The sequence below is a fragment of the Geotrypetes seraphini genome, chromosome 19 (assembly GCF_902459505.1).
Source record: "Geotrypetes seraphini chromosome 19, aGeoSer1.1, whole genome shotgun sequence".
NCBI lineage: Eukaryota > Metazoa > Chordata > Amphibia > Gymnophiona > Dermophiidae > Geotrypetes > Geotrypetes seraphini.
The window spans coordinates 7875705-7900307 of NC_047102.1; the positions used below are offsets into that span (position 1 = coordinate 7875705).

The following is a 24603-nucleotide window of genomic DNA, read 5'->3' on the forward strand; positions in this document are numbered from 1 at the left end:
ATGAATTATTTAGTACGCGTGGCCAGCAGTACGGAGCCGTACAACAGCTATGCACAAATCCAAAAGCTAACACAGCATAATCTATGCTATAAATCTAATCTAAACAGCACAGATAGATCCTCTAGCATTAAATTACCCTGCTACTTGATGAAAGCTGGACTGATACCAACCACAGAACAAGGTTGAACATCTTCATGGAACATTTCCTCAGACACCTGCCATTCTCTGTAAACTAGCCAATAAAATACTGCAGATGACTTTCACATCTCATTCTCGTGGTTGCCAAATAGAAAATGTAATAGCGTGAGCCATTCCTGCTGGTTCCTCACAACAGGAGCGCAAGCCAGAATCAATCTGCTACAGAGAGGGGCCGGAAAAGGAGCTCCAGTTGGGGAAAAGGGTTGGGTGACACGAGCATAGTGTTGCAGGGAATCGTTCTCACTGCACAGGACTTCGCGTGCAGCTCTGGAAGGCTAAATCAGACTCATGGATCGCAATCGTCGGTTAGATATGAACAAGCTAGAGATTGGGCTACGTCTGGAGGCCGTGTTGGGTGAAGCTGTTTACCTGGGTGAGAAAGATCCAAGTCAGAGTGCAGATTTACTGCTTCTATACGTGAGAGAATAAAGGGTCGTGGATTTGATATACCACATTTGTGACTTTGATTGTCACAGCTTAGACAATTGATAGACGTGGGATTGTAGTACAAGGTAGAATATTTGATTCATCTCAGGCTGTAATAGGCTCAAAATACTACCCCTGATTTGTCCCCAGATGAATTCATGAGTGCGTTTCCAAGCTCATTCATATTTATTTTTACTGTTTTGTGATTCTTAAAGTGGGTGTTTCAAGTTTTATTTAAAATTTGATCAAACGCTTATTAAACTTTCTAAGTAATATACATCGTTTAAAATGGGGGACACCAAATTAAAGAAAAAAAAAACACCAAAAACGTACATGTCTGAACATTCACCAGATATGTTGGAAAAGAGGGGTGGAACTACAATTTTAAAGTAAAGGAGACATTTAAGGGAAGAACAAAAGGAGGGTTGAGTAAAATCGAGGAGGGCAGCCGGCATGTTGCTCGGACTTAGAGAACTAAAAGTTCATTCTCAAGCAGGAAAAAGACTTCAGGACAACAAAATCATGGATATATTTGCATAAATTGCTTGAAAATGTAAGTAATGAGGCTTGTGGTACATATTGAGTCCTAGACGGATCTGCAAACGCCCATGCACATCTGACAGTCTTTTCGCCTTCTACGATCCTTTCTCCAACCTCTCAAGTCTTCCGTTCCTGGAGACAAGACCACCAGCATTCAGTGGAACCTCCAGTTGAGAGCAAAGTTTTTGACGTGAGACAAGAAGATTGATGTCTTCAGACCTGAGGCTCCAGTGCTTCACATTGCCAACTCATCTGTGTTCAAACAACTCTAAGTAGGAAAGATATTCATCTATGTTGGAAAGACGTAACTGAATTATGCAAGTCCACTTACTGTGGGAAATCAGAACATGTGCCAATAGAAACTCAGCAAACAAACCAGAGAAAATAGTTCTTCACTTAGCATATAATTAAGTTTTGGAATTTGTTGCCAGAGAATGTAGTGAGAGCAGTTAGCTTAGCAGGATTTATAAAGGTTTGGACAATTTCTTAAAACAAAAGCCCATAAGCCATTATTAAGATTAATTTGTGGAAATCCACTGCTTATTCCTGTTTTACGTCTTGAGATCTAGTTAGGTACTTGGGACCTGGGTTGGCCGCTGTTGGAAACAGGATAGCAGGCTTGATGGACCTTCGGTCTGTCTCAGTATGGCAGTTATAATGTTCTTATGTGAGCCAAGTATAGGACAGTCAAGCCATTGTGACATCACTGCTGAGGTTGGCTCTTAGGCATTGGTTGAATGAGGCATTATGACATCACAATCTCAGTTCTGGAATGTTGCTCCTCTTTGGGTTTCTGCCAGATACTTGGGACCTGGGTTGGCCACTGTTGGAAACAGGGTACTGGGCTTGATGGACCTTCGGTCTGTCCCAGTATGGCAGCTCTTATGCTCTCCATGAGAACACGTGATCTTTCTCTGATGGGGGAAGCGATTAATTTTAAAATACATTTAACATGGCCTACTCACCCATTAATAGGGAAATACAATTTTGTTTTCCACTGGCATATAATTAAAGGAAACAAGATAGTCAAAGGAGATCTCAGCTCTGGAATGTCGCTCTCATTGGGGTTCCAGAATCTTGCTATTCTTCGAGATGCTGGAGTGTTGCTACTCCTTGGGTTTTGGCCAGGGAATAGGGACCTGGATTGGCCACCGTGAGAACGGGCTACTGGGCTTGATGGGTCTAGCCCAGCAAGGCTATTCTTATGGGAACATGTGGAGCAGAGCATTGAGCTGACTTTAGACAGGGGTTCAGGCTGCATTTCTATGCACTGAAGCACATTTATAAGCTCTGATTGCCAACACAGAATTAAAGCAAAACCAAAGAGAGACGGCTCACTACAAACTGCCATCAGGGGAGTAGAAAGGTATTAAAAAGATGCTAAAATGCAATTTCATTACTATCATCTAAACCAATTACATTTTCATTTCAACATGTGCAAATAGAGTGTACTTGGTTTTCATTCTGTTATTAAACAGCTAATGTAATACTACACTTCACTTTCCAGTCACATTTTCCCAATATTGTTTGTTTTCCGTTGCTTTATGTAAAGAAAAGGTTCCTTCAAACCTTTGAATATCATTAATAAGATCTTTTTTTCCTACTTATGTTGCAAAAACATCGAGGATGGTATTGAAAAGAATGCGTGCGCCAGAATTCAGGGTTGGGCCAGTGCACAGCTTTTGACGGCATCTCCATGGCCAGCTGAAAGTTAATCAGCTAGACATTCAGAGGAATTTAGGGCCCATTCTACACACTCATTTTCTCACTGGTCAGTTACGGATGCGAAAGCTGGACACTTGAGCTTTGGTGCTGGAGAAGGATTTTAGGTGTGCCGTTGACCCTAATGAATATGCATGAGAGAGATTTCTATGCCTGTCACTTCCATTATAAGCAAATCTCTCTTATGCATATTTATTAGGGATATCTTGAAAACTCGACTGGCTGGGGGGTCCCCCAGGACAGGGTTGGGAACCACTGCTCTAGAGGCAAGCTTTATTTTTTAGGACAAGCAGTAAATTTGAGAGATCACACACGCCACATTCCTTGGCTTAGGAATGAGGGTCATTCCCGTCATAGAGTTTACAAAATTAATCTGTGTGTCCAAGTGCTTTGAAAATGAGCCGCACTGTTTCTTACTGTCTGTGTACAACAATGCACATATCTAGTAGCAGTAGTCATAAAAAAATATACATTTTCATCCCACAAACTAAGCTTTAAGACACATTCTCACCAGATTTCAAGCTCGGGTCCAAGTCTGTATCTTGCGCCCTTTGATCTTGCTATTTCAATACCTAAAAATATGAACGAATCAGCCTCTCAATTCAAGTACATTCCATTCAAAAGAAAGTTCTAGAACAGGTCATGATTGGAAGTTAAAAGGGGGGAAGACTCAGCCGTTATACAAAGAAATAGTTCTTCATGAGGGAGATGAGAGGAACGCTTAGAAGATTGGGCAGGGAGAGGCAAATTTGGGCAGGGAGAGGCAAATTTGCAGACATTTTTCTTGTATTTATGTCCACAAGGCAAAACAAAGAAAAATCCAACAAGTCTGCAGTAAAAAGTGAACCCCGAAAACAAAAAGAGACCGCAGAGAGGACTGTATAAGATGCAGGAACTTTTATTGAAAGTCAATAAAACATTGCGATCCCCAAAAGTGGCTCCCATATTACATGGAGAATGGACCCAACACGGTCCGTGTTTCGGAGAAACACTCCTTCAGGGGTTCAAATTATCCAATGCTTCACTAATAGAGAGCCATATGGAATACAACAATGGTGTATAGCAGTGTTCTTCAACCGCCGGTCCACGGTGCGATCGATGCGGCGTTATCTTCCAGCCAGCTCCCTCTTCCTAACTGATTCAGTGCACAAAGCCACGGGCAGTGGCTCCTATGGGCATCCTGCGCCTGAACCGGAAGCCTTCTGACGTTGCAACGTCAGAGGGAAGGCTTCCAGATGAGGCACGGGACGTGCAAGGTGCAATTAGTTATTATGGGGGCAGGGTCTGGGGTGGAGATTGGGTAGAGATGGGCGGGGTCTGGCCCATGACTTAGCCCCGTGTTCTTCAACCGCCGGTCCACGGACCGATGCCAGTCCACATAATAATTCTTTTATTTCTGCTGGTCCATAGGTGTAAAAAGGTTGAAAAACACTGGTGTATAGAGTCCTTAAAGGGTGTGAATTGGAGGCAAAACTTCAGAAGGACTGACACTCAGCGTGAACACCTACAGAAAGTCCACCTAGGAAATCCTGACAGCCAAGGTTCAAATCCCACATCTTGTTCTGACTTTTGGCAAATCATTTCACTCTCCCTTGCCCGAGGGTCTTTTTATTATTAAGGTGTAGATATTCAAAGGGGGTTAAGCAGTGCAGTGCAAGGCAGCTAAGCGGGCACCAGCCATATTCAGTGGCCACGCCCACTAGGGCACTCACCAGGAAGTTCACTGAAGGTGCCCGGATATGGCCTGGCATCAACTTTGCACCCACTGACCTTTGAAACGTGACTTTACTTGAGCTCCAAAGCAACCACGCTGCACTGGACCCATCCCGAAAGCAACGCATCTGCGTGCAACCGCCATCGAGGTGGACTTGCAAAAGGCACCGCTTCTCTCCGGCTGCCCCACTTACTTTGCAAAATCCTGGCCAGGTTGTCCTCAAAGGCCAGCGCCCACTGGTTCAGCGCACACGTGGCCACCGTCACCTTCCGACCCATGCTGGCCCTAGGCGGAAGGCTGGCACGCCTAAGCAACCGGGGATGGGAAGTCGCGTGCACGCACGGAAGCCCTGGGGGTTGTAGTTCTACGGGACAGGAGGGGCGGCGCTTCGAGCCTGACGCGTAAAAAGGGGCGGGGCGAGTGGCGCTGAAACCTGTCGGTCTTTTACTGCCGATGTTCAAAGTCCTCGTCCGATGGTCCACAAGACCAACTTTTTCAAACGACCGAGGGTGTGAACCCAATGGAAACTACCTCTTGGGGAGCTTGTTAAATATTGAGGGGTGCACTGCTCAAGCACCCACAAAGCTGGAAGGGGTGGGGGAGATGAATTTGCATGAAAGAAAATCTTGAAGCAAATAAGACCCAAAGCAAGGGCTAATCAAATAACAGTACAAGTTACAATATAGTATGCTGTATGACAGTGGTTCCCATTCCCAACCCTGTCCTGGAGGACCACCAGGCCAATCGGGTTTTCAGGCTAGCCCTAATGAATATGCATGGAGCAGATTTGCATGCATGTCACGTCCATTATATGCAAATCTCTATCATGCATGCATACTGTTACTTGAGGTCTATTTGCATACAATGAAAGCAGTGCAAGCAAATAGATCTCGTGCATATTCATTGGGGAAATCCTGAAAACCCGACTGGATTGCAGCCCTCGAGGAGGGACTTTGACACCCTTGGGTTAGATCATTTGACAAATTTCTTGAATAGTTCTTTTCTGAATGTTCTTTTGTGGCTGCTGCTGTTGCTTGTTATCTCCAGAAGAAATGGCAGCAGTGAGGGTGGCAGCAGGAGGGAGGAAGAGAAGGTTATGGTTGGGGCTGGGGAGGGTTAGCCTCCGCAAACCTTATACTGGGCACCTATGAAAAGCAGATCAACTTTTAGCTGCTCTTATTGCGCTGAACCAGCTGCTCTTATTGCACTGAACCAGCTGCTCTTATTGCGCTGAACCAGCTGCTCTTATTGCACTGAACCAGCTGCTCTTATTGCGCTGAACCAGCTGCTCTTATTGCGCTGAACCAGCTGCTCTTATTGCACTGAACCAGCTGCTCTTATTGCGCTGAACCAGCTGCTCTTATTGCACTGAACCAGCTGCTCTTATTGCGCTGAACCAGCTGCTCTTATTGCCACTTAAAATTAGCAGTCAGAGTCTAAGGGCTCCTTTTACTAAGGTGCGCTGAATTGCTGTACGTGCTAAACCTACGCTACACGGCTAGAACTAATGCCAGCTCAATGCGTCTAGCGCGTGGGGCAATTCAGCACACGCTAAAACCGCTATCGCAGCTTAGGAGCCCTAAGTGAAAACCAGTTATTTAAGGGGCATTCGCATTCTGAGCTGGAGTCAGCACTTGGCCGGTTCAGTGCCAATATTCAGCACTTAATCAACCCATGGCGATACACGAGAGGGTCCAGAAATGGTCAACAAAAATGATAAAGGGTCAACAAAAATGATAAAGGGCATGGAAAACCTTCCCTGGAAAAGCGGAGATCATTCATGTAGAGAGGGACAGATTCTTCAGACTGGCGGGGGCAACAAAAACTAGAGGGCACTCAAAAAAATTGAAGGGAGACAGATTCAGAACAAATGTTAGGAAGTTCTTCACTCAGAGGACACTTTGGTGGTACCCCCTGACGTGGTAGTCCCGTTGGCTAGAGGGATTACCGCAGGACTACCGCAGGACACTCCACGGGATTCCCACAGAATTCCATCAGGACTACTGCAGGACACCCGCGAGATTCCCATGGAATTCCCGCAGGACTACCGCAGCACACCCGCGGGATTCCCACGATATTCCCACGATATTCCCGCAGGACCACTGCAAGATTCCTGCAGTCAATATGTTATTATTAAAATGGACTTGGGAAAATCCACTGCTTATTTCTAGGATAAAGTGCATAAAATCTGTTTTACTCTTTTGGAATCTTGCCGGGTACTTGTGACCTGGGTTGGCCATTGTTGGAAACAGGACTACCGCAGTACACCCGCGGGATTCCCACGGTATTCCCACAGTATTACTGCGGGAATTCTGCGGCAGTCCTGCGTGAATACAATGGGAATCCCGCGGACATACTGCGGGAATGCCGTGGGAACCCCGCGGTTGTACTGCGGGAATCCTGCGATAGTCCTGCGGGAATCCTGCGGTAGTCCTGCGGGAATACCGTGGGAATCCTGCGGGTGTACTGCGGGAATACCGTGGGAATCCCGCGGACGTACTGTGGGAATACCGTGGGAATCCCGCGGGTGTACTGCATGAATACCGTGGGAATCCTGCGAGAATCCTGTGGTGGTCCTACGGGAATAAGTTGCTGGCGTAAGTTGCTGTTCCTAAGCATGCCATGCAGTGCGCACAACTAACAGTATTCTGTATGTTACATGCATTACATGGTGACACACTCATGCTCTGCCAGCCTTCAGGTACATGCTATAGACTAGGTCAGGGGTAGGCAATTCTGGTCCTCGAGAGCCGGATCCAGGTCAGGTTTTCAGGATATCCACAATAAATAGGCATGAGACAGATTTCCATCTCAAGGAGGCAGTGCATGCAAATCCATCTCATTGTGGATATCCTGAAGACCTGACCTGACTCCGGCTCTCGAGGACCGGAATTGCTCTAGGTGAACTGGTAGATATAAATATCTTGTTTACTTTTTCTAACAATACTAGAACTATGCTACTAAGTATTTAAAAAATACAAAATCAGAGAAAATAATTCTTCATTCAATGTGTAATTAAACTCTGGAATTCATTGCTGTGATGAAAGCAATTAGCTTAGCAGGGTGTAAAAAAAGAAAAGAAAAATCAATATGTTATTATTAAAATGGACTTGGGAAAATCCACTGCTTATTTCTAGGATAAAGTGCATAAAATCTGTTTTACTCTTTTGGAATCTTGCCGGGTACTTGTGACCTGGGTTGGCCATTGTTGGAAACAGGACTACTGCAGGACACCCGCGGGATTCCCACGGGATTCCCGCGGTATTCCCACGGTATTTCTGCGGTATTCCCGCAGTATACCCGCGGTATTCCCACGGTATTCCCGCAGGAATACCGTGGGAAACCCGCGGGTATACTGCGGGAATACCGTGGGAAAACCGCGGGTATGCTGCGGGAATACCGTGGGAAACCCGCGGGTATACTGCGGGAATACCGTGGGAAAACCGCGGGTACACTGCGGGAAACCCGCGGGTATACTGCGGGTATACTGCGGGAATACCGTGGGAAACCCGCGGGTATACTGCGGGAATACCGTGGGAATCCCGCGGGTATACTGCGGGAATACCGTGGGAATCCCGCGGGTATACTGCGGGAATCCCGCGGGTATACTGCGGGAATACCGTGGGAATCCCGCGGGTATACTGCGGGAATACCGTGGGAAACCCGCGGGTGTACTGCGGGAGTACCGTGGGAAACCCGCGGGCGTACTGTGGGAATACCGTGGGAATCCTGCGAGAATCCTGTGGTGGTCCTACGGGAATAAGTTGCTGGCGTAAGTTGCTGTTCCTAAGCATGCCATGCAGTGCGCACAACTAACAGTATTCTGTATGTTACATGCATTACATGGTGACACACTCATGCTCTGCCTGCCTTCAGGTACATGCTATAGACTAGGTCACACAATAAATAGACTAGGTCCACAATAAATAGGCATGAGACAGATTTCCATCTCAAGGAGGCAGTGCATGCAAATCCATCTCATTGTGGATATCCTGAAGACCTGACCTGACTCCGGCTCTCGAGGACCGGAATTGCTCTAGGTGAACTGGTAGATATAAATATCTTGTTTACTTTTTCTAACAATACTAGAACTATGCTACTAAGTATTTAAAAAATACAAAATCAGAGAAAATAATTCTTCATTCAATGTGTAATTAAACTCTGGAATTCATTGCTGTGATGAAAGCAATTAGCTTAGCAGGGTGTAAAAAAAGAAAAGAAAAATCAATATGTTATTATTAAAATGGACTTGGGAAAATCCACTGCTTATTTCTAGGATAAAGTGCATAAAATCTGTTTTACTCTTTTGGAATCTTGCCGGGTACTTGTGACCTGGGTTGGCCATTGTTGGAAACAGGACTACTGCAGGACACCCGCGGGATTCCCACGGGATTCCTGCGGTATTCCCACGGTATTTCTGCGGTATTCCCACGGTATTCCCGCAGGAGTACCGCAGGAATACCGTGGGAAACCCGCGGGCATACTGCGGGAATACCGTGGGAAACCCGCGGGCATACTGCGGGAATACCGTGGGAAAACCGCGGGTATACTGCGGGAATACCGTGGGAAACCCGCGGGTATACTGCGGGAATACCGTGGGAAACCCGCGGGTATACTGCGGGAATACCGTGGGAAACCCGCGGGTATACTGCGGGAATACCGTGGGAATTCCGCGGGTATACTGCGGGAATACCGTGGGAATTCCGCGGGTATACTGCGGGAATACCGTGGGAAACCCGCGGGTGTACTGCGGGAGTACCGTGGGAAACCCGCGGGCGTACTGTGGGAATACCGTGGGAATCCTGCGAGAATCCTGTGGTGGTCCTACGGGAATAAGTTGCTGGCGTAAGTTGCTGTTCCTAAGCATGCCATGCAGTGCGCACAACTAACAGTATTCTGTATGTTACATGCATTACATGGTGACACACTCATGCTCTGCCTGCCTTCAGGTACATGCTATAGACTAGGTCACACAATAAATAGACTAGGTCCACAATAAATAGGCATGAGACAGATTTCCATCTCAAGGAGGCAGTGCATGCAAATCCATCTCATTGTGGATATCCTGAAGACCTGACCTGACTCCGGCTCTCGAGGACCGGAATTGCTCTAGGTGAACTGGTAGATATAAATATCTTGTTTACTTTTTCTAACAATACTAGAACTATGCTACTAAGTATTTAAAAAATACAAAATCAGAGAAAATAATTCTTCATTCAATGTGTAATTAAACTCTGGAATTCATTGCTGTGATGAAAGCAATTAGCTTAGCAGGGTGTAAAAAAAGAAAAGAAAAAATCAATATGTTATTATTAAAATGGACTTGGGAAAATCCACTGCTTATTTCTAGGATAAAGTGCATAAAATCTGTTTTACTCTTTTGGAATCTTGCCGGGTACTTGTGACCTGGGTTGGCCATTGTTGGAAACAGGACTACTGCAGGACACCCGCGGGATTCCCACGGGATTCCTGCGGTATTCCCACGGTATTTCTGCGGTATTCCCACGGTATTCCCGCAGTATACCCGCGGTATTCCCGCAGGAGTACCGCAGGAGTACCGCAGGAATACCGTGGGAAACCCGCGGGTATACTGCGGGAATACCGTGGGAAACCCGCGGGTATACTGCGGGAATACCGTGGGAAACCCGCGGGTATACTGCGGGAATACCGTGGGAAACCCGCGGGTATACTGCGGGAATACCGTGGGAAACCCGCGGGTATACTGCGGGAATACCGTGGGAATTCCGCGGGTATACTGCGGGAATACCGTGGGAAACCCGCGGGTGTACTGCGGGAGTACCGTGGGAAACCCGCGGGCGTACTGTGGGAATACCGTGGGAATCCTGCGAGAATCCTGTGGTGGTCCTACGGGAATAAGTTGCTGGCGTAAGTTGCTGTTCCTAAGCATGCCATGCAGTGCGCACAACTAACAGTATTCTGTATGTTACATGCATTACATGGTGACACACTGATGCTCTGCCTGCCTTCAGGTACATGCTATAGACTAGGTCACACAATAAATAGACTAGGTCCACAATAAATAGGCATGAGACAGATTTCCATCTCAAGGAGGCAGTGCATGCAAATCCATCTCATTGTGGATATCCTGAAGACCTGACCTGACTCCGGCTCTCGAGGACCGGAATTGCTCTAGGTGAACTGGTAGATATAAATATCTTGTTTACTTTTTCTAACAATACTAGAACTATGCTACTAAGTATTTAAAAAATACAAAATCAGAGAAAATAATTCTTCATTCAATGTGTAATTAAACTCTGGAATTCATTGCTGTGATGAAAGCAATTAGCTTAGCAGGGTGTAAAAAAAGAAAAGAAAAATCAATATGTTATTATTAAAATGGACTTGGGAAAATCCACTGCTTATTTCTAGGATAAAGTGCATAAAATCTGTTTTACTCTTTTGGAATCTTGCCGGGTACTTGTGACCTGGGTTGGCCATTGTTGGAAACAGGACTACTGCAGGACACCCGCGGGATTCCCACGGGATTCCTGCGGTATTCCCACGGTATTTCTGCGGTATTCCCACGGTATTCCCGCAGTATACCCGCGGTATTCCCACAGGAGTACCGCAGGAATACCGTGGGAAACCCGCGGGTATACTGCGGGAATACCGTGGGGAAACCGCGGGTATACTGCGGGAAACCCGCGGGCATACTGCGGGAATACCGTGGGAAACCCGCGGGCATACTGCGGGAATACCGTGGGAAACCCGCGGGAATACCGTGGGAAAACCCGCGGGAATACTGCGGGAATACCGTGGGAAACCCGCGAGTATACTGCGGGAATACCGTGGGAAACCCGCGGGTATACTGCGGGAATACCGTGGGAAACCCGCGGGTATACTGCGGGAATACCGTGGGAAACCCGCGGGTATACTGCGGGAATACCGTGGGAAACCCGCGGGTGTACTGCGGGAGTACCGTGGGAAACCCGCGGGCGTACTGTGGTGGTCCTACGGGAATAAGTTGCTGGCGTAAGTTGCTGTTCCTAAGCATGCCATGCAGTGCGCACAACTAACAGTATTCTGTATGTTACATGCATTACATGGTGACACACTCATGCTCTGCCTGCCTTCAGGTACATGCTATAGACTAGGTCACACAATAAATAGACTAGGTCCACAATAAATAGGCATGAGACAGATTTCCATCTCAAGGAGGCAGTGCATGCAAATCCATCTCATTGTGGATATCCTGAAGACCTGACCTGACTCCGGCTCTCGAGGACCGGAATTGCTCTAGGTGAACTGGTAGATATAAATATCTTGTTTACTTTTTCTAACAATACTAGAACTATGCTACTAAGTATTTAAAAAATACAAAATCAGAGAAAATAATTCTTCATTCAATGTGTAATTAAACTCTGGAATTCATTGCTGTGATGAAAGCAATTAGCTTAGCAGGGTGTAAAAAAAGAAAAGAAAAATCAATATGTTATTATTAAAATGGACTTGGGAAAATCCACTGCTTATTTCTAGGATAAAGTGCATAAAATCTGTTCTACTCTTTTGGAATCTTGCCGGGTACTTGTGACCTGGGTTGGCCATTGTTGGAAACAGGACTACTGCAGGACACCCGCGGGATTCCCACGGGATTCCTGCGGTATTCCCACGGTATTTCTGCGGTATTCCCGCGGTATTCCCGCAGGAGTACCGCAGGAATACCGTGGGAAACCCGCGGTTATACTGCGGGAATACCGTGGGAAACCCGCGGGTATACTGCGGGAATACCGTGGGAAACCCGCGGGTATACTGCGGGAATACCGTGGGAAAACCGCGGGTATACTGCGGGAATACCGTGGGAAAACCGCGGGTATACTGCGGGAATACCGTGGGAAACCCGCGGGTATACTGCGGGAATACCGTGGGAAACCCGCGGGTATACTGCGGGAATACCGTGGGAAACCCGCGGGTATACTGCGGGAATACCGTGGGAAACCCGCGGGTATGCTGCGGGAATACCGTGGGAATTCCGCGGGTATACTGCGGGAATACCGTGGGAAACCCGCGGGTGTACTGCGGGAGTACCGTGGGAAACCCGCGGGCGTACTGTGGGAATACCGTGGGAATCCTGCGACAATCCTGTGGTGGTCCTACGGGAATAAGTTGCTGGCGTAAGTTGCTGTTCCTAAGCATGCCATGCAGTGCGCACAACTAACAGTATTCTGTATGTTACATGCATTACATGGTGACACACTCATGCTATAGACTAGGTCACACAATAAATAGACTAGGTCCACAATAAATAGGCATGAGACAGATTTCCATCTCAAGGAGGCAGTGCATGCAAATCCATCTCATTGTGGATATCCTGAAGACCTGACCTGACTCCGGCTCTCGAGGACCGGAATTGCTCTAGGTGAACTGGTAGATATAAATATCTTGTTTACTTTTTCTAACAATACTAGAACTATGCTACTAAGTATTTAAAAAATACAAAATCAGAGAAAATAATTCTTCATTCAATGTGTAATTAAACTCTGGAATTCATTGCTGTGATGAAAGCAATTAGCTTAGCAGGGTGTAAAAAAAGAAAAGAAAAATCAATATGTTATTATTAAAATGGACTTGGGAAAATCCACTGCTTATTTCTAGGATAAAGTGCATAAAATCTGTTTTACTCTTTTGGAATCTTGCCGGGTACTTGTGACCTGGGTTGGCCATTGTTGGAAACAGGACTACTGCAGGACACCCGCAGTATACCCGCGGTTTTCCCACGGTATTCCCGCAGTATACCCGCGGTTTTCCCACGGTATTTCTGCGGTATTCCCACGGTATTCCCGCAGTATACCCGCGGTATTCCCGCAGGAGTACCGCAGGAATACCGTGGGAAACCCGCGGATATACTGCGGGAATTCCGCGGGTATACTGCGGGAATACCGTGGGAAAACCGCGGGTATACTGCGGGAAACCCGCGGGCATACTGCGGGAATACCGTGGGAAACCCGCGGGCATACTGCGGGAATACCGTGGGAAACCCGCGGGTATACTGCGGGAATACCGTGGGAAACCCGCGGGAATACCGCGGGAATACCGTGGGAAACCCGCGGGTATACTGCGGGAATACCGTGGGAAACCCGCGGGTATACTGCGGGAATACCGTGGGAAACCCGCGGGTGTACTGCGGGAGTACCGTGGGAAACCCGCGGGCGTACTGTGGTGGTCCTACGGGAATAAGTTGCTGGCGTAAGTTGCTGTTCCTAAGCATGCCATGCAGTGCGCACAACTAACAGTATTCTGTATGTTACATGCATTACATGGTGACACACTCATGCTCTGCCTGCCTTCAGGTACATGCTATAGACTAGGTCACACAATAAATAGACTAGGTCCACAATAAATAGGCATGAGACAGATTTCCATCTCAAGGAGGCAGTGCATGCAAATCCATCTCATTGTGGATATCCTGAAGACCTGACCTGACTCCGGCTCTCGAGGACCGGAATTGCTCTAGGTGAACTGGTAGATATAAATATCTTGTTTACTTTTTCTAACAATACTAGAACTATGCTACTAAGTATTTAAAAAATACAAAATCAGAGAAAATAATTCTTCATTCAATGTGTAATTAAACTCTGGAATTCATTGCTGTGATGAAAGCAATTAGCTTAGCAGGGTGTAAAAAAAGAAAAGAAAAATCAATATGTTATTATTAAAATGGACTTGGGAAAATCCACTGCTTATTTCTAGGATAAAGTGCATAAAATCTGTTTTACTCTTTTGGAATCTTGCCGGGTACTTGTGACCTGGGTTGGCCATTGTTGGAAACAGGACTACTGCAGGACACCCGCGGGATTCCCACGGGATTCCTGCGGTATTCCCACGGTATTTCTGCGGTATTCCCACGGTATTCCCGCAGTATACCCGCGGTATTCCCGCAGGAATACCGCAGGAATACCGTGGGAAACCCGCGGGTATACTGCGGGAATACCGTGGGAAAACCGCGGGTATACTGCGGGAATACCGTGGGAAACCCGCGGGTATACTGCGGGAATACCGTGGGAAACCCGCGGGAATACTGCGGGAATACCGTGGGAAAACCGCGGGTATACTGCGGGAATACCGTGGGAAACCCGCGGGTATACTGCGGGAATACCGTGGGAATCCCGCGGGTATACTGCGGGAATACCGTGGGAATCCCGCGGGTATACTGCGGGAATACCGTGGGAATCCCGCGGGTATACTGCGGGAATACCGTGGGAATACCGCGGGTATACTGCGGGAATACCGTGGGAAACCCGCGGGTGTACTGCGGGAGTACCGTGGGAAACCCGCGGGTATGCTGCGGGAATACCGTGGGAATTCCGCGGGTATACTGCGGGAATACCGTGGGAAACCCGCGGGTGTACTGCGGGAGTACCGTGGGAAACCCGCGGGCGTACTGTGGGAATACCGTGGGAATCCTGCGAGAATCCTGTGGTGGTCCTACGGGAATAAGTTGCTGGCGTAAGTTGCTGTTCCTAAGCATGCCATGCAGTGCGCACAACTAACAGTATTCTGTATGTTACATGCATTACATGGTGACACACTCATGCTCTGCCTGCCTTCAGGTACATGCTATAGACTAGGTCACACAATAAATAGGCATGAGACAGATTTCCATCTCAAGGAGGCAGTGCATGCAAATCCATCTCATTGTGGATATCCTGAAGACCTGACCTGACTCCGGCTCTCGAGGACCGGAATTGCTCTAGGTGAACTGGTAGATATAAATATCTTGTTTACTTTTTCTAACAATACTAGAACTATGCTACTAAGTATTTAAAAAATACAAAATCAGAGAAAATAATTCTTCATTCAATGTGTAATTAAACTCTGGAATTCATTGCTGTGATGAAAGCAATTAGCTTAGCAGGGTGTAAAAAAAGAAAAGAAAAATCAATATGTTATTATTAAAATGGACTTGGGAAAATCCACTGCTTATTTCTAGGATAAAGTGCATAAAATCTGTTTTACTCTTTTGGAATCTTGCCGGGTACTTGTGACCTGGGTTGGCCATTGTTGGAAACAGGACTACTGCAGGACACCCGCGGGATTCCCACGGGATTCCTGCGGTATTCCCACGGTATTTCTGCGGTATTCCCACGGTATTCCCGCAGTATACCCGCGGTATTCCCGCAGGAGTACCGCAGGAATACCGTGGGAAACCCGCGGGTATACTGCGGGAATACCGTGGGAAAACCGCGGGTATACTCCGGGAATACCGTGGGAAACCCGCGGGTATACTGCGGGAATACCGTGGGAAACCCGCGGGTATACTGCGGGAATACCGTGGGAAACCCGCGGGTATACTGCGGGAATACCGTGGGAAACCCGCGGGTATACTGCGGGAATACCGTGGGAATTCCGCGGGTATACTGCGGGAATACCGTGGGAAAACCCGCGGGTGTACTGCGGGAGTACCGTGGGAAACCCGCGGGCGTACTGTGGGAATACCGTGGGAATCCTGCGAGAATCCTGTGGTGGTCCTACGGGAATAAGTTGCTGGCGTAAGTTGCTGTTCCTAAGCATGCCATGCAGTGCGCACAACTAACAGTATTCTGTATGTTACATGCATTACATGGTGACACACTCATGCTCTGCCTGCCTTCAGGTACATGCTATAGACTAGGTCACACAATAAATAGACTAGGTCCACAATAAATAGGCATGAGACAGATTTCCATCTCAAGGAGGCAGTGCATGCAAATCCATCTCATTGTGGATATCCTGAAGACCTGACCTGACTCCGGCTCTCGAGGACCGGAATTGCTCTAGGTGAACTGGTAGATATAAATATCTTGTTTACTTTTTCTAACAATACTAGAACTATGCTACTAAGTATTTAAAAAATACAAAATCAGAGAAAATAATTCTTCATTCAATGTGTAATTAAACTCTGGAATTCATTGCTGTGATGAAAGCAATTAGCTTAGCAGGGTGTAAAAAAAGAAAAGAAAAATCAATATGTTATTATTAAAATGGACTTGGGAAAATCCACTGCTTATTTCTAGGATAAAGTGCATAAAATCTGTTTTACTCTTTTGGAATCTTGCCGGGTACTTGTGACCTGGGTTGGCCATTGTTGGAAACAGGACTACTGCAGGACACCCGCGGGATTCCCACGGGATTCCTGCGGTATTCCCACGGTATTTCTGCGGTATTCCCACGGTATTCCCGCAGTATACCCGCGGTATTCCCGCAGGAGTACCGCAGGAGTACCGCAGGAATACCGTGGGAAACCCGCGGGTATACTGCGGGAATACCGTGGGAAACCCGCGGGTATACTGCGGGAATACCGTGGGAAAACCGCGGGCATACTGCGGGAATACCGTGGGAAAACCGCGGGTATACTGCGGGAATACCGTGGGAAACCCGCGGGCATACTGCGGGAATACCGTGGGAAACCCGCGGGCATACTGCGGGAATACCGTGGGAAACCCGCGGGCATACTGCGGGAATACCGTGGGAAAACCGCGGGTATACTGCGGGAATACCGTGGGAAACCCGCGGGTGTACTGCGGGAGTACCGTGGGAAACCCGCGGGCGTACTGTGGGAATACCGTGGGAATCCTGCGAGAATCCTGTGGTGGTCCTACGGGAATAAGTTGCTGGCGTAAGTTGCTGTTCCTAAGCATGCCATGCAGTGCGCACAACTAACAGTATTCTGTATGTTACATGCATTACATGGTGACACACTCATGCTCTGCCTGCCTTCAGGTACATGCTATAGACTAGGTCACACAATAAATAGACTAGGTCCACAATAAATAGGCATGAGACAGATTTCCATCTCAAGGAGGCAGTGCATGCAAATCCATCTCATTGTGGATATCCTGAAGACCTGACCTGACTCCGGCTCTCGAGGACCGGAATTGCTCTAGGTGAACTGGTAGATATAAATATCTTGTTTACTTTTTCTAACAATACTAGAACTATGCTACTAAGTATTTAAAAAATACAAAATCAGAGAAAATAATTCTTCATTCAATGTGTAATTAAACTCTGGAATTCATTGCTGTGATGAAAGCAATTAGCTTAGCAGGGTGTAAAAAAAGAAAAGAAAAATCAATATGTTATTATTAAAATGGACTTGGGAAAATCCACTGCTTATTTCTAGGATAAAGTGCATAAAATCTGTTTTACTCTTTTGGAATCTTGCCGGGTACTTGTGACCTGGGTTGGCCATTGTTGGAAACAGGACTACTGCAGGACACCCGCGGGATTCCCACGGGATTCCTGCGGTATTCCCACGGTATTTCTGCGGTATTCCCACGGTATTCCCGCAGTATACCCGCGGTATTCCCGCAGGAGTACCGCAGGAGTACCGCAGGAATACCGTGGGAAACCCGCGGGTATACTGCGGGAATACCGTGGGAAACCCGCGGGTATACTGCGGGAATACCGTGGGAAAACCGCGGGTATACTGCGGGAATACCGTGGGAAACCCGCGGGTGTACTGCGGGAGTACCGTGGGAAACCCGCGGGCGTACTGTGGGAATACCGTGGGAATCCTGCGAGAATCCTGTGGTGGTCCTACGGGAATAAGTTGCTGGCGTAAGTTGCTGTTCCTAAGCATGCCATGCAGTGCGCACAACTAACAGTATTCTGTATGTTACATGCATTACATGGTGACACACTCATGCTCTGCCTGCCTTCAGGTACATGCTATAGACTAGGTCACACAATAAATAGACTAGGTCCACAATAAATAGGCATGAGACAGATTTCCATCTCAAGGAGGCAGTGCATGCAAATCCATCTCATTGTGGATATCCTGAAGACCTGACCTGACTCCGGCTCTCGAGGACCGGAATTGCTCTAGGTGAACTGGTAGATATAAATATCTTGTTTACTTTTTCTAACAATACTAGAACTATGCTACTAAGTATTTAAAAAATACAAAATCAGAGAAAATAATTCTTCATTCAATGTGTAATTAAACTCTGGAATTCATTGCTGTGATGAAAGCAATTAGCTTAGCAGGGTGTAAAAAAAGAAAAGAAAAATCAATATGTTATTATTAAAATGGACTTGGGAAAATCCACTGCTTATTTCTAGGATAAAGTGCATAAAATCTGTTTTACTCTTTTGGAATCTTGCCGGGTACTTGTGACCTGGGTTGGCCATTGTTGGAAACAGGACTACTGCAGGACACCCGCGGGATTCCCACGGGATTCCTGCGGTATTCCCACGGTATTTCTGCGGTATTCCCACGGTATTCCCGCAGTATACCCGCGGTATTCCCGCGGTATTCCCGCAGGAATACCGTGGGAAACCCGCGGGTATACTGCGGGAATACCGTGGGAAACCCGCGGGTATACTGCGGGAATACCGTGGGAAAACCGCGGGTATACTGCGGGAATACCGTGGGAAAACCGCGGGTATACTGCGGGAATACCGTGGAAAACCCGCGGGCATACTGCGGGAATACCGTGGGAAACCCGCGGGCATACTGCGGGAATACCGTGGGAAACCCGCGGGCATACTGCGGGAATACCGTGGGAAAACCGCGGGTATACTGCGGGAATACCGTGGGAAACCCGCGGGTGTACTGCGGGAGTACCGTGGGAAACCCGCGGGCGTACTGTGGGAATACTGTGGGAATCCTGCGAGAATCCTGTGGTGGTCCTACGGGAATAAGTTGCTGGCGTAAGTTGCTGTTCCTAAGCATGCCATGCAGTGCGCACAACTAACAGTATTCTGTATGTTACATGCATTACATGGTGACACACTCATGCTCTGCCTGCCTTCAGGTACATGCTATAGACTAGGTCACACAATAAATAGACTAGGTCCACAATAAATAGGCATGAGACAGATTTCCATCTCAAGGAGGCAGTGCATGCAAATCCATCTCATTGTGGATATCCTGAAGACCTGACCTGACTCCGGCTCTCGAGGACCGGAATTGCTCTAGGTGAACTGGTAGATATAAATATCTTGTTTACTTTTTCTAACAATACTAGAACTATGCTACTAAGTATTTAAAAAATACAAAATCAGAGAAAATAATTCTTCATTCAATGTGTAATTAAACTCTGGAATTCATTGCTGTGATGAAAGCAATTAGCTTAGCAGGGTGTAAAAAAAGAAAAGAAAAATCAATATGTTATTATTAAAATGGACTTGGGAAAATCCACTGCTTATTTCTAGGATAAAGTGCATAAAATCTGTTTTACTCTTTTGGAATCTTGCCGGGTACTTGTGACCTGGGTTGGCCATTGTTGGAAACAGGACTACTGCAGGACACCCGCGGGATTCCCACGGGATTCCTGCGGTATTCCCACGGTATTTCTGCGGTATTCCCACGGTATTCCCGCAGTATACCCGCGGTATTCCCGCAGGAGTACCGCAGGAATACCGTGGGAAACCCGCGGGTATACTGCGGGAATACCGTGGGAAACCCGCGGGTATACTGCGGGAATACCGTGGGAATTCCGCGGGTATACTGCGGGAATACCGTGGGAAACCCGCGGGTGTACTGCGGGAGTACCGTGGGAAACCCGCGGGCGTACTGTGGGAATACCGTGGGAATCCTGCGAGAATCCTGTGGTGGTCCTACGGGAATAAGTTGCTGGCGTAAGTTGCTGTTCCTAAGCATGCCATGCAGTGCGCACAACTAACAGTATTCTGTATGTTACATGCATTACATGGTGACACACTCATGCTCTGCCTGCCTTCAGGTACATGCTATAGACTAGGTCACACAATAAATAGACTAGGTCCACAATAAATAGGCATGAGACAGATTTCCATCTCAAGGAGGCAGTGCATGCAAATCCATCTCATTGTGGATATCCTGAAGACCTGACCTGACTCCGGCTCTCGAGGACCGGAATTGCTCTAGGTGAACTGGTAGATATAAATATCTTGTTTACTTTTTCTAACAATACTAGAACTATGCTACTAAGTATTTAAAAAATACAAAATCAGAGAAAATAATTCTTCATTCAATGTGTAATTAAACTCTGGAATTCATTGCTGTGATGAAAGCAATTAGCTTAGCAGGGTGTAAAAAAAGAAAAGAAAAATCAATATGTTATTATTAAAATGGACTTGGGAAAATCCACTGCTTATTTCTAGGATAAAGTGCATAAAATCTGTTTTACTCTTTTGGAATCTTGCCGGGTACTTGTGACCTGGGTTGGCCATTGTTGGAAACAGGACTACTGCAGGACACCCGCGGGATTCCCACGGGATTCCTGCGGTATTCCCACGGTATTTCTGCGGTATTCCCACGGTATTCCCGCAGTATACCCGCGGTATTCCCGCAGGAGTACCGCAGGAGTACCGCAGGAATACCGTGGGAAACCCGCGGGTATACTGCGGGAATACCGTGGGAAACCCGCGGGTATACTGCGGGAATACCGTGGGAAACCCGCGGGTATACTGCGGGAATACCGTGGGAAACCCGCGGGTATACTGCGGGAATACCGTGGGAATCCCGCGGGTATACTGCGGGAATACCGTGGGAATCCCGCGGGTATACTGCGGGAATACCGTGGGAATCCCGCGGGTGTACTGCGGGAGTACCGTGGGAAACCCGCGGGCGTACTGTGGGAATACCGTGGGAATCCTGCGAGAATCCTGTGGTGGTCCTACGGGAATAAGTTGCTGGCGTAAGTTGCTGTTCCTAAGCATGCCATGCAGTGCGCACAACTAACAGTATTCTGTATGTTACATGCATTACATGGTGACACACTCATGCTCTGCCTGCCTTCAGGTACATGCTATAGACTAGGTCACACAATAAATAGACTAGGTCCACAATAAATAGGCATGAGACAGATTTCCATCTCAAGGAGGCAGTGCATGCAAATCCATCTCATTGTGGATATCCTGAAGACCTGACCTGACTCCGGCTCTCGAGGACCGGAATTGCTCTAGGTGAACTGGTAGATATAAATATCTTGTTTACTTTTTCTAACAATACTAGAACTATGCTACTAAGTATTTAAAAAATACAAAATCAGAGAAAATAATTCTTCATTCAATGTGTAATTAAACTCTGGAATTCATTGCTGTGATGAAAGCAATTAGCTTAGCAGGGTGTAAAAAAAGAAAAGAAAAATCAATATGTTATTATTAAAATGGACTTGGGAAAATCCACTGCTTATTTCTAGGATAAAGTGCATAAAATCTGTTTTACTCTTTTGGAATCTTGCCGGGTACTTGTGACCTGGGTTGGCCATTGTTGGAAACAGGACTACTGCAGGACACCCGCGGGATTCCCACGGGATTCCTGCGGTATTCCCACGGTATTTCTGCGGTATTCCCACGGTATTCCCGCAGTATACCCGCGGTATTCCCACAGGAGTACCGCAGGAATACCGTGGGAAACCCGCGGGTATACTGCGGGAATACCGTGGGGAAACCGCGGGTATACTGCGGGAAACCCGCGGGCATACTGCGGGAATACCGTGGGAAACCCGCGGGCATACTGCGGGAATACCGTGGGAAACCCGCGGGAATACCGTGGGAAACCCGCGGGAATACTGCGGGAATACCGTGGGAAACCCGCGAGTATACTGCGGGAATACCGTGGGAAACCCGCGGGTATACTGCGGGAATACCGTGGGAAACCCGCGGGTATACTGCGGGAATACCGTGGGAAACCCGCGGGTATACTGCGGGAATACCGTGGGAAACCCGCGGGTGTACTGCGGGAGTACCGTGGGAAACCCGCGGGCGTACTGTGGTGGTCCTACGGGAATAAGTTGCTGGCGTAAGTTGCTGTTCCTAAGCATGCCATGCAGTGCGCACAACTAACAGTATTCTGTATGTTACATGCATTACATGGTGACACACTCATGCTCTGCCTGCCTTCAGGTACATGCTATAGACTAGGTCACACAATAAATAGACTAGGTCCACAATAAATAGGCATGAGACAGATTTCCATCTCAAGGAGGCAGTGCATGCAAATCCATCTCATTGTGGATATCCTGAAGACCTGACCTGACTCCGGCTCTCGAGGACCGGAATTGCTCTAGGTGAACTGGTAGATATAAATATCTTGTTTACTTTTTCTAACAATACTAGAACTATGCTACTAAGTATTTAAAAAATACAAAATCAGAGAAAATAATTCTTCATTCAATGTGTAATTAAACTCTGGAATTCATTGCTGTGATGAAAGCAATTAGCTTAGCAGGGTGTAAAAAAAGAAAAGAAAAATCAATATGTTATTATTAAAATGGACTTGGGAAAATCCACTGCTTATTTCTAGGATAAAGTGCATAAAATCTGTTTTACTCTTTTGGAATCTTGCCGGGTACTTGTGACCTGGGTTGGCCATTGTTGGAAACAGGACTACTGCAGGACACCCGCAGTATACCCGCGGTTTTCCCACGGTATTCCCGCAGTATACCCGCGGTTTTCCCACGGTATTTCTGCGGTATTCCCGCAGTATACCCGCGGTATTCCCGCAGGAGTACCGCAGGAATACCGTGGGAAACCCGCGGATATACTGCGGGAATTCCGCGGGTATACTGCGGGAATACCGTGGGAAAACCGCGGGTATACTGCGGGAAACCCGCGGGCATACTGCGGGAATACCGTGGGAAACCCGCGGGCATACCGCGGGAATACCGTGGGAAACCCGCGGGTATACTGCGGGAATACCGTGGGAAACCCGCGGGAATACCGCGGGAATACCGTGGGAAACCCGCGGGTATACTGCGGGAATACCGTGGGAAACCCGCGGGTATACTGCGGGAATACCGTGGGAAACCCGCGGGTGTACTGCGGGAGTACCGTGGGAAACCCGCGGGCGTACTGTGGTGGTCCTACGGGAATAAGTTGCTGGCGTAAGTTGCTGTTCCTAAGCATGCCATGCAGTGCGCACAACTAACAGTATTCTGTATGTTACATGCATTACATGGTGACACACTCATGCTCTGCCTGCCTTCAGGTACATGCTATAGACTAGGTCACACAATAAATAGACTAGGTCCACAATAAATAGGCATGAGACAGATTTCCATCTCAAGGAGGCAGTGCATGCAAATCCATCTCATTGTGGATATCCTGAAGACCTGACCTGACTCCGGCTCTCGAGGACCGGAATTGCTCTAGGTGAACTGGTAGATATAAATATCTTGTTTACTTTTTCTAACAATACTAGAACTATGCTACTAAGTATTTAAAAAATACAAAATCAGAGAAAATAATTCTTCATTCAATGTGTAATTAAACTCTGGAATTCATTGCTGTGATGAAAGCAATTAGCTTAGCAGGGTGTAAAAAAAGAAAAGAAAAATCAATATGTTATTATTAAAATGGACTTGGGAAAATCCACTGCTTATTTCTAGGATAAAGTGCATAAAATCTGTTTTACTCTTTTGGAATCTTGCCGGGTACTTGTGACCTGGGTTGGCCATTGTTGGAAACAGGACTACTGCAGGACACCCGCGGGATTCCCACGGGATTCCTGCGGTATTCCCACGGTATTTCTGCGGTATTCCCACGGTATTCCCGCAGTATACCCGCGGTATTCCCGCAGGAATACCGCAGGAATACCGTGGGAAACCCGCGGGTATACTGCGGGAATACCGTGGGAAACCCGCGGGTATACTGCGGGAATACCGTGGGAAACCCGCGGGTATACTGCGGGAATACCGTGGGAAACCCGCGGGAATACTGCGGGAATACCGTGGGAAAACCGCGGGTATACTGCGGGAATACCGTGGGAAACCCGCGGGTATACTGCGGGAATACCGTGGGAATCCCGCGGGTATACTGCGGGAATACCGTGGGAATCCCGCGGGTATACTGCGGGAATACCGTGGGAATACCGCGGGTATACTGCGGGAATACCGTGGGAAACCCGCGGGTGTACTGCGGGAGTACCGTGGGAAACCCGCGGGTATGCTGCGGGAATACCGTGGGAATTCCGCGGGTATACTGCGGGAATACCGTGGGAAACCCGCGGGTGTACTGCGGGAGTACCGTGGGAAACCCGCGGGCGTACTGTGGGAATACCGTGGGAATCCTGCGAGAAT

The 24603-nt window shown here is 47.5% G+C and overlaps 1 protein-coding gene across 4 annotated transcripts in view; it reads right to left on the reverse strand.

Annotated features, from left to right (window-relative positions):
* Window positions 1-24603, reverse strand: part of TRAF6 (TNF receptor associated factor 6) — a 333270-nt gene that overhangs the window by 115771 nt on the left and 192896 nt on the right. Inside the window, exons 1-2 of one of the 4 annotated variants that reach the window (XM_033927927.1) lie at window positions 4794-4956; window positions 3398-3458 (exon numbers count right to left, since the gene is read on the reverse strand). The exons of 1 other annotated variant lie outside the window; for it this stretch is intronic. The gene's annotated coding sequence lies outside the window, so the exon portion shown is untranslated. Of the gene's footprint in view, window positions 1-3397; window positions 4068-4656; window positions 4957-24603 lie in introns of those variants that run through there. 2 more of the 4 variants (XM_033927929.1, XM_033927930.1) reach the window with 2 other exon arrangements.